This window comes from Zosterops lateralis (genome assembly GCF_965231275.1).
Source record: "Zosterops lateralis genome assembly, chromosome: 12".
In the NCBI taxonomy this organism is placed as follows: domain Eukaryota; kingdom Metazoa; phylum Chordata; class Aves; order Passeriformes; family Zosteropidae; genus Zosterops; species Zosterops lateralis.
The window spans coordinates 20,363,231-20,374,061 of NC_139772.1; positions in this window are offsets into that span (position 1 = coordinate 20,363,231).

Consider the following 10,831-nt stretch of genomic DNA (forward strand, 5'->3'; position numbering starts at 1 on the left):
TTATGTTGTGCCATGTTGCCCAGAGTAATAAGAGTCTTTTCATACATAGAAGAAACTGGGAAAAAACCAAATTAATTGAGTTGTCTTAATTGAACAAGGAGTTGCTTAGAGTTAAAACATAAGGAGCTGAACTTGGAGCTCTTAATGTGATCTGCAAAATGAAGCTGTGCTCCCAAGAGATTAGGTTAGTAAGTTTTATGAACTATTATTTTTGCTTCCCTGGATGGTTTTCTGTGAAATTCAGCAATCCAGCTCTCCTCAGGACAATGCAGTGGGAAGCACATTGAATATAATTTTGTTTTTAGCTGCCACTCAGCTTACCTGATCCCCAGGAGCTTCAGCCAACTGGTCTGGAGCTGTTAAATCCTCGCCAAAGTGTGGCTGTAGTCCCGAAGGGAGGCTGTGTCCCAAAGTGTGCCCTGGCTTTGGGGCCAGGCACTGGCATGGAGGGGACCCCTGCAGGGCACTGGGAGGTTCAGCCCAGCATGGAAAATGCCCAGAAAAACCCACAACCAGGCCCTGGAAACGAGCTGGGAGTGCTGCTTTGCCAGAGCATTCGAGAGAAATGCCAGCTGTCCCAGCTGCTCCTCTCTCTCTCTGTTCTAGGACAGGTCCCCCTTTCTAGATATTTCCCAGTATATACCTAAACCTCTTCCAGTTTACAGTAGGTGATGGGAAAATACTACACAGCAGGCTGAAATTTTGAAATCTGTAGTTAAATACTTAAAATATAAAAAGATACTTCAAACAAATTCAGTGACGATTTTGATTTTCTAAGTTCATTGCATTCTGCTTAGCACTACCAGTTATGAGAAAAAAAAGAAAATACTTTTTCTACCAAGGAAATACACGCTATCAATATTTGTGTTGTACAGCAATCATCAAAATCCATGTGTGTTGCCAGAAATACACCTCAGAATTTAATGAGATCTGTCAGGGAAATGAAATTCAGCAATGAGTTGCTGTTGTGGTTTGAAAGCAAAACCAGTGAGAGGCTCCAAGTCAGAGATATAATTTAATGAGAAGAAAGGTAAAAAGGTAAAAACAAAATAAAATAAATACAATAACACAAAGAATCACTGACAGGGTCAGAATACAACCTGAGCAGGATGGTGGAAGCAGTCCAAGTGAAGTGCTCTTCCTGAAGCAGTGATCCTGTAGAAAGGTCTGGGAGCTCTGGTCCTCTGGGAATCCAGTGGGTAAGTGCTGCTTGCACTGTCCCACATACCAGCTTTTATCCAGGTGAGAATGCTTGGCTCCTCCCCCTGGGCAGAGCATCTCACAATAGCATGAGAAGTGTGAAATGGGTCCTTGATGGCCCATTAACAGAGATAACCCCTAGAGGGAGTTACCTGTGATTCATGGGTCATTAGCAGAAGACACCCCAAAAGTCATTAGCAGAAGACACCCCAAAGGCGTTAATGGGCCATTAGCAGAAAAGGCAGGGGGCTTGGGAAAACACTAGCCCACCTGGTTTCAACAGTTCATGAAGATGGTGATAGAATAAATACTTTGTGTACAGCCTACACTGCAACCCAGGACAGTTGCCCAAAGGAAACCACAGTCTGCCACCAGGTTTTATGTGTGTGTCTCTTCAGCTTTGGAGTAGAGGCATAACAAGGTCCATATTTCCCTGTTTTGAATGTTTTTCCTGTGTCCAAAACAGCTTTCCCAGGGGTTGGCAGGGACACAGGGCCTTGTTATGAGCGCATGCCCGCATTGTTATGAGTGCTGGATGGTCACCCACGCTATGATCCCAAAGCCCTGGCTCCCTCCTGCCAGCTGTTATCAGAGCAGACACCACCAAAGCTGTGGGGTTGTAGCTTTGGGGTGACCTTTGCTTTGCAAAGCACACAGAGGAAATCTCACATTGCTCTGGTGTGCTGGACACACCTGTGGGTCCCAGAGGCAGCAGCCAGCAGATCCCAGAAAGCTCTGGGCATGGGCTGTGTGTGAGGACTAGATCAGGTTTTCTGCACCAACCTTTATCCCCATCAAGGGATCTGTGAGAGGACAGAAAATGTTCCTGGTAATTACAGATGTTCCAGTTATTCACCCGGCTGAGGTGTAGAACATCAAAACATTATGAACAAGTGTCCCAAATTATCTTTTTCCATCCAGTCAGGATTTCTGGGTGGACAGGAGGAGTATGCCCACCCATCTGTGACTGTGATGGTGTTATTCAAGGCGATAATATATCTTAAAGCCAGGAGAAGGAATGACTGCAGCTAAATAGGGCAGAGGAAAACATTTGTTTGTTGGAGGGGAGCGGGAATGGCTGGAGGAAGAAAAGCAAGCATGGAATTCTAATGCTAGATTTTATCAATTCGTAAAGTTTAATTACTTATACTTATGATACGTCTGATGAGAAAGGGAATCCAGGTTAATCTTTATAAGATATGCAATAGAAATTATTTATTAAAATAAGGCCCATTACTGATTATCAGACACATTTTTAATTAAATCTAAAGTTGTGTCAGTAGAAATTTTTACTTATATGATCTCAAAATGTTTGGGCTTGTTCATCTTTCTAAGCTTTACTTCTCTTCCATAAAGATAATGAACTCGGCTTAATTAGAAGGAGTACTTATAATGTCAGAGCAAATTAATTTCAGTCAACCCAAGGGGCCCTTTGAGGATGGCAGTCCCTACCTGTAGCTGGGAAATCCTGGCTCTACCTCTGAGTGAGCTCTCATTAGCTGGGAATGAGATTTCATGGATTCATGGCATTACCTGGGAATGAGATTTCATGGATCCATGGCAGGAGCAGCCCAGGATCACTGTGGGGATGGCATCCTCACTGAAGGACAGCACACAAGGTTAATTCCCAGCACGTTTCCAGCCTCAGCAAAGCTTCTTGACTTTAAAGAGGGGTTTGAAGCCCTGGAAGCAGGTTTGTATGCAAGGCCTCTCCCTGGGAGTTGGACTGCTGCTCTCAGGGATGCCTCTGTAATATATTCACTTTGCAAGTAGAAAAGATTTCAGCTTTTTTAGCTACTCTTTTTAGCTTTTAGGGACTCTTTTTAAGCTACTCTTCCAACAGAGCCAGGCCAAAATTCTCAGTTGTGTAAGCAGATCAGCTGATCTGAGTATTCATTTTTATATCAGAGACTCTTTTAGGTCCCAAGCACAACAAACTATTTTTTCCCATGGATTTCACTCAATGTTAGTTTTAAATATCTGCCTTTATTTTTTTAATTGAGTCCTTTCTTTTTGATGTTATTATACTATTTTTGTATGTAAAATAGCAGAGCAATTTCACATCCTAAAAGGAATTTATTTGCATAAAAATAAACACAGTAACTCTTTATAGGTGTTAAAACATAAAATAAGAATATTAGTTAATAGTAAATCATTGCTTAAAAATGCATCTTGTCAAAAAATTCTGGGCTACTCAATGTTCTTAAGAAGTTGTAATGAGCTGAATTCATTGGTTAAATTAAAATGCTTTTTCTCATATTCAGTAAATGCAGTGTGTGTGCAATTGAACAAAAATAAAATTGAAATTTACATTTTCATCAAATGAATAACCACATGCTGAGGATTGCTTGACTGCAATTTATGATTATGCAAATGAAACAGGTTTTGCAACTAGGATATGTACAATAAATGGGAGTTCCATTATTTTGTATCAAAAAGCCATTAACCTTGAAAATTATATACAATTGACATGAACATTTCTAAAATACGTCTAAAACCTGTTAATGTTCCCCCTCTCCTCCTCTATGTATAGGGACTGTATATTAGATTTAGCAAAAGAATTCAGAGTGAATAATTTATTAAATGAGCTCTGCCACTTTTTTGTTGGTGAGCTCTCTGTGACAACTTGCTAGGTGCTTCATTCATTATTTAAATCAGGAAATGCTGCTGATTAATTCCTCATCTGCTGACAAGAACACGAGTTCCAAAAGCTGTTCATAACTAGAATTTGCTGTTTCAAAGTCCTGGCGAGGCAGTGGGGAGGGGATGCTGAGGCATGTGGTGGCTTCCCGGATGACAGATTTCCTTGTTGGGAGCACTCCCCTGGCTGCTGGCTGGGAGCTGCTGCTGTGTGATGGTTCTCAGTCAGATTCTCCTCTTCCTCAGTGACAAAAGCCCCAGAATGGGAGGGAGAACACAATGGGGCTGTCCTGGAACACACTGTCAGTTCTGTGTCTGCCTTGGGATGGGCAAGGCAAAGAAACAGCCCAGAGCTTAAAGCCTTGAGATGATTTTCCATGTATTTCCTGAAAACTGTCCCTTCCTGAGTGGATTTTTTGGCTTGTGGAGAGGAGCCCCCTCTGTGGGACAGGCAGAGTGGGGATGTTAGAGGAACAGCCGAAGCCCTGGGGCAGGTTTGGCAGCTGCTGGGGAGTTGCAGTGCTCAGGTCCTGCACGCTCTAGCTGCTGCATTCCTCACCCAGAAACATTATCAAGAAATCTCCAAGGCTCCCAGTGCCCTGCTGGGGATTGCCAAAACTCTGAAAAGAAAAATACACATCACTGAGTGGTCAAAAATATAATATTTCCATAGACTGGTTCTCAAGTGTTGCCTCAAAGCTGGTCTGTTCTTTCAATGACTGTTTCATGGCTTTGTGGAAGTGTTTCAGCTGTATCTCTGTGTCAGTCATGCAGAAAGCTTTGATGTCCTGGGTGATTTTTGCCATAGGAGGAGTTCACAGGGTGATACATAATGTGTAAGGTACCAAGATTGTTAGTAGATCATCTTTTGTCTGTTATTCACAATGTTGAATTTGCCATAATTTCACATGTCCAGAGCTATCAGAGGAGAATACTTATGATCTTTTATTGAAAATAAATCAAAATAATGCTAATCATGGCCCTCATCATCCTAAACCCAGGACCCTTTTGGCTGCTCTTTTCTTCCCTTGTCTCTGTAAGAGAGTGTATTTCCTTGCCAAGATCTCACTTTTAGAGTGGAGTTTTCATCTAAACCACTGCCAAAAATGCTTGCATAGAGCTTTGCAATGAAGTAAAATACAGAGTATAGTAGATGGAAGTGTCATAGCTGGGAAGGAGGACAGGAGGAGCTGGAAATCTGTATATGTTCAGTTCAGTGTAAGGGTAGACACTGATGTTTTGAGGATTCTGAAGAAGAAAATTGAGAGTACAAGTGATTCCACTGGCAAAGCAGACAAATTTTGTTACAAACTTGGGAAAACTTGCAGTAGAAAGGGACATATGGATATTTAATTGTAATTTTTCAATATTACTTTGACCACATGAAATAGTCTTGTGACTTCTACTGATGGAGGCTGCAGCAGCTCAATTCCCAAGAACTGCTTCTGGCTGAACCCTTAAATAATCTTCTACATTCAAGGAGAAAAGGGGTGGGGGGGGGAGGGGTGTGTGTGTGGGGGGAATCTTGTGTTACTTTTGAACTAGAAAATGATGGCCAGAGTTCATAAGTATTTCAGAGGAATCTACTTAAAATGCACTTACCCAAAATTTCCCCCAAACTGGTGGGATGTGTTTGAACTGTGCAGTTTGACCTGATGGGGGATGCAGGTGCATCCTGTAGGGCTAGCAAAGCTTTTGCTTTTTTACTTTAAGGTGGTTTAATGTTTTTATTCTTTATGAAGGGTTGAATTAGAGAACTTTAAACAAAATATAAAGGGATTTCTTTTTTCCCCTAACATTGTATTTGCTGCCTATTGCAGTGCTGCAGGGTGATTCAGCATCGACTTGGGGTGAGCTCTTGGGCACCATCAACCTTCCCAGGAGGAATGGCCCATGGAAAACCTTTTCCTCACTGCTTCTTCCATCACAAGGATGCAGCTGAGAGCTCCTGAGTGCCACTGTTTACTTGGAAACATAAAAGAAAGTGGCTGTTTGCTCACACTGGCTCTTGCTTTCACCACAAACCACTGAGATATCTTGGAAAAACAGTTTTTTTTTTTTTTTTTTTTTTTTTTTTTTTTTTTTTTTTTTTTTTTTTTTTTACTTTTAACTCCTGCAAAAATCTGTCACAGAATAGATCATGACTGAGCATTTCATGTGCTGCTCCTGCTAAGTTTGCCAGGGAAAAACAGAAAGCCAGATCTGTGTCTTATTTTTCATAGCCATCTGTAAACATCCCCTGAATTAATCTCAGGAAGTACCAGAAATGCTAATATCTGCTTTTTGTGTGTGCTCACAGAACAGATTTAGGACACTCCTTTGAAGGATGTATATGAAGCCAGCACTTGCCATAAGTTAAAAGCGCCCTTTTTGACATCTCTGCAACACATTTCTCAAAGTACTGAGCAGTGATTGAACTTTTAATTCCATGAACATGCCTGGATATGTTCAAATGAAGCAGTGCACAAACCAGAGCCTCCAGCCCACCCTGCATGTCCGAGTGCTGTGCCAGGGTTTGGCTGAGAGCAGGGGAGGCCCAGCAGACAGGGAGACCCTCCCAAACCTGTCCTAACAGCTCTCAGTCTTGTCAAATAGGATCTTTCTGATATGATCTGCCTGCCGTGGTGTTCATCCTCTCTTTCCTGAGTGTAGCAGTCAGCAGTGACTTCAGTACCAATTCCTTTTTTAGGGTATCACAAGTTGGTGAGGCTGATATCCCACTGGGAATAAGGTCATTTTCATCTGCTGGCAAGTACCACTCAAGGTTTTATTCAGGCCTCATGTCTCCTGTGAATTAGGAGTACGAAACTTTTTTAAACATGAAAACGTAGGGGCTAAAGCAGAAAATGCCAGCTGTAAAGTAGCCTTGCTGCTTTCCTCATTAAAAAAAGGAGCCTTATTAAAAGACAAAAAATAATTAAAACCCCTTCCATGAGGTACAGGTCTGTGAAGAGTTTTTATTATCTGTAACTCTTCAGCCACTAGATGGTGGGAAAGTTGCAATCTGAGAGGACTCAGGGATGTGATCTGCCCTCCCAGGGTTAATCCACAGCAGGCAGGAGTGAACACAGCACTTCTTAAATCGTCGTGGAATTTCCCTGTGAGGTGGCATCTGGATTGTGGCATTGCTTGTACATCTTGTACATCTCTATCCAAATCAGCTTTGTGCTGGAGAACTTTGTCCAAGTTACCAGGGCAGCTGGCATGATTAGAATCCCTTTTAGTGGCCAATTTCAATGAAGAAATGGAAAAAAAAAATCAAGAGGCAATTTCCTGCTAAATTCAAAAGTACCACAGCCACAGTGCTGGCAGTGCCTGTCTCGAAGCTGACTCTGGTGTACCCCCTGTGTCATTAAATAACTGAGAGAACACCTAGAGTGCTTCAATACAGAGTGCACTGAGTAATTTTCCTCTCAGTTGCTTCCATGGCTGATAGCGTGAAGAGGACGTGTGCAGTATTCCCAAAAATATTGTGTGCACAGGGCTGAACCTTTCTTCCACAGTGCTCTGGAATTTGCTGAGCTGGTTTTTTGTGTGGACATTTGAGGAGGAAATGGTTTGATTTGAAAATGTCTTTACCAGGTTTATGACTTCCTGCTCTGCTCTGAAGGACAGCTCCATAAATTCTCCTGGCTCTGGGATCCCTCGCCAGGATCTCTGCAGGAGTGGCAGATTCATCACCTCCCTTTTTGATCCTGGAAATGAATTGAAGTCCCATCTTCCAATGCAAATGGCTGTGATAGCAGCCCTTAATGATTGAGGTAACTCCAGAGCAGGCTTTGGGAGCATCAGATGATGGCAATGCCTTTGATTTATGTGCCACCTTTCATTCCCAGCCATCTCAAAGCACCTATAATTTCTGGCTAACCTGTGCTGAGTTAATGGGTTATTTCAGAGTCTATTCAGCAATAACTGTAAAGTGCTCAGAAGGAAGACTGATTGATGGGTGAGATGGCCCAGAACTTTAATTATCTTAATGAACAATTTTTGAACTTAACAGAAAGTCTAGCACTAACACAAGTGGAGCCATGAACTTTAATTCCACCACTCATTCCATTAAACCCTGAGCTCGGTGGTAATTCAAAGCTTTGTCTCTTGCCCTGTGTGTGTTTTTCAGAGGAGTCCACTGAGGCATTGTTGACATGGAACCAGTTCTGCTCTGGAACATCCTGCACCTGCAGATAGCTCCAGGACCCTGTGACAAACAGCTCCTGACCCTGAGGAAACTGCTAAAAAAATTAATATGCAACAACTGAGGTTTATCAGGAGGAAACAAATATTTAAAATATTCAGAATAGTTCTGGAAGAATTATTAACAATCCGATATTAAAGACTCTGGTTCGACACCTGCTCTGTTGTTTTGCCTATGATAGGAAACAGAAGTGGTAAATAGCTGAACCAGAGCAACAAGCAGTGGGAAAACAGCATGAAAGGCAAACAGATTGCTGTTGAGAAGATGGTTTTGGGATGATTTTAGTGTGAAAGTTCTTTTAAAATTAGTAATTGTGATCACACATACATTGTCTGTGTCATCGACACCTCCTTGTACTCTTCTTACGCCTCTGTTATTGTACTTTTAAACTTTAATCATTTTTCCACAGAAATGAAATTGTTATTACCATCTGTTGTGTCTGCATAATTACTGTGCCTGTTAAAGGGCTTATTTCTATTATTTCCAGATCCTTTCCACAAATCCTTACATTGGTAATTAGGGTGTCTTGCAAATACTGTTGCTATGAAAAGAATCAGAAAATTTCAGCCTGAACCATCAATTTCCTTCTGATGACTCATACTATAGGGGGTACCATAAAAATATTAATAATATTAGAAAAAAAGCACTAATTCCAAGCTGTGTTTTACTGTATGTGTTGCCAAGGAGATCCAGCTCTGTGAGTGACTTTAGGACCTGGACTCCTCATACCAACTACAGCAGAAATTTCAAGAATGTGATCATTTTTTTTGGCTAGAAAAAAATTCAGTATAGCTTGTTTCATCCTGGAGATTTAGGAGGGGTCAGAGGAGTCATCTGAGGGTGGGGGCTTGTGCCAGGAGCCCTTTCTGAGCAATAGGGAGAATTGAGTTGTGAAGGGTGACTTGGGAAGAAGTCACTGAGTGTCACAGGTTTCCCCTGTGCCTGCAGGGAGCAGCAAGTGGGCACATCCCCAGAGTGACCTTTACACAAACATGTTCACACCCACTCTTCCATAAGGCATTAAAACGTGGGGACATGGCTGGGATGCTCTGCAGACCCTGCAGAGCTGCTGGAGTGGTTCCCATGGGCTGCACCCTGCGCTCCCGCTTGGCAGGCAGGGCTGAGGAGCAGGAGCTGTCAGGGAGGCACTGCTCTGAGCCCAGACAATCCTCATCCCTCAGGAAATGAAATGGGAGGCCTGGGGCAGTCTCTGTGCACAGCTTCTTCCTGTTTGCCTCTCACAGCTCTTCCCAAAGCCCATCCCAGGGCTGCTCTCCTGTTCTCAGGCCATAATTCTGAATGTTGAATTATCCTGCACAGATATTTGCTGCTGCTACATCCTCTGCCAGCAGAAGGAAGCTTAACTGCCTCTTACATTTATTCCCAGGGAAAAATGGCTGAAGAATTTTGAAGCCCCTTTCAGCCAGGTTTAACCTGTTTCACAATGTCTCCCTCAATAGCCTGATGTTGATCATCTCTGAAGAGCTTAAGGAGTGGTTTGGAGCCTTCCATTCCCTCCAGCCTGCTCAGATCCTAGTCCTGCTGGGCCAATTCCCCACATCCCAAAGAGGGGTGATGGAGCCACGGCTTCACTGGTGCAGGACAAACTTCTGGGAACTGGAGCTGAAGGAGGTGGAAAAGAGAGCATCACGAGGAGATGTACAAGCCAGCAAAGGTGAGTGTCAGGCTCCTGGTATCCAACTTGGGCTTCATGAGCTTTGGAGTGCGGAATTCAGGCTTCAAATGTTGCATTCCACTAAACTTCAGACGTTCAAAAGGAACTCTTTGACTGACAGATCTCTCAGTACAGATAATCCTGTCATTTCCTCTAGCTGTTTGCTGGTTTTTGTTGGTGTCACAGGCATGAACCTGTGGTCTGTCCTTCTGGTTTTGTGACATTTTCCTCTCCTTCTCAGCTCAGAGCAAAAGGGTTTGAACTACATTGAACAAATGTCCTTTTCTAAAATTCATTTTTCTTAAACCATGTGATCACAATGATCTCATTATTTAAGAGGCTGGGCTGTGTGAAAGCTTGAGAGAGACAAAAAAAGCAGTTTCTGGAAGAACTGTTAAAAGATATCCATTTTTCACAACTATAATAGAACCTCATAATTAATTTAAATGGAATTTGTTTTCCATAACACAGATTTTTGGGTGTAAAGTACGTCCTTTGAGAGAAGTGAGAGAAAACAAACTCTGTTATTTTTGATTACCTTTGTGTTTTGTTTTTTATTCATTATGTTAATTTTATGCTAATAACCTTCTTACATTAAGGTTCACTTTATACTGCATAAACTGACAAATAGAGCAATATTTATCAAGCATAAATATTAAAAACACTATAAAGACTTCTAGGCTTCTAATTATTATGCTAATATATCTCTAAATTATTCTTGTATTAGCACCCTACAGCTCACTGTGGAACAAGACACAAAGACGGTAAAAATGCCAAAATTCTATTTCTTAACACTATTAATGAATCACATAGGAAGGCTGTCTATGAATTAGAAAAGCACCAGTTAAAGCATTGTGGAGGTGAAGATATAGAATTACTTTCTTCTGGTGAGCTGTTGAGCTTTTGTTTACATTATCATAAATCAAGGAAATCCAAAGTGCTTTTTTGTCTTTGAAGTACAGGAAATCCCAATATATTGCACAGAAATTCCCCCTATTGAGGCAATTCTTGGTATTTCTTTTCAGAGTGTGTGTTTGTTGGTGTCTGTTCAGATGGTGCAAGGCTGTGAGTTTTGGCCTGTCTTGATTTTGTGTTCCATCCCTGGGGGCAGATGGGCCCCAGAT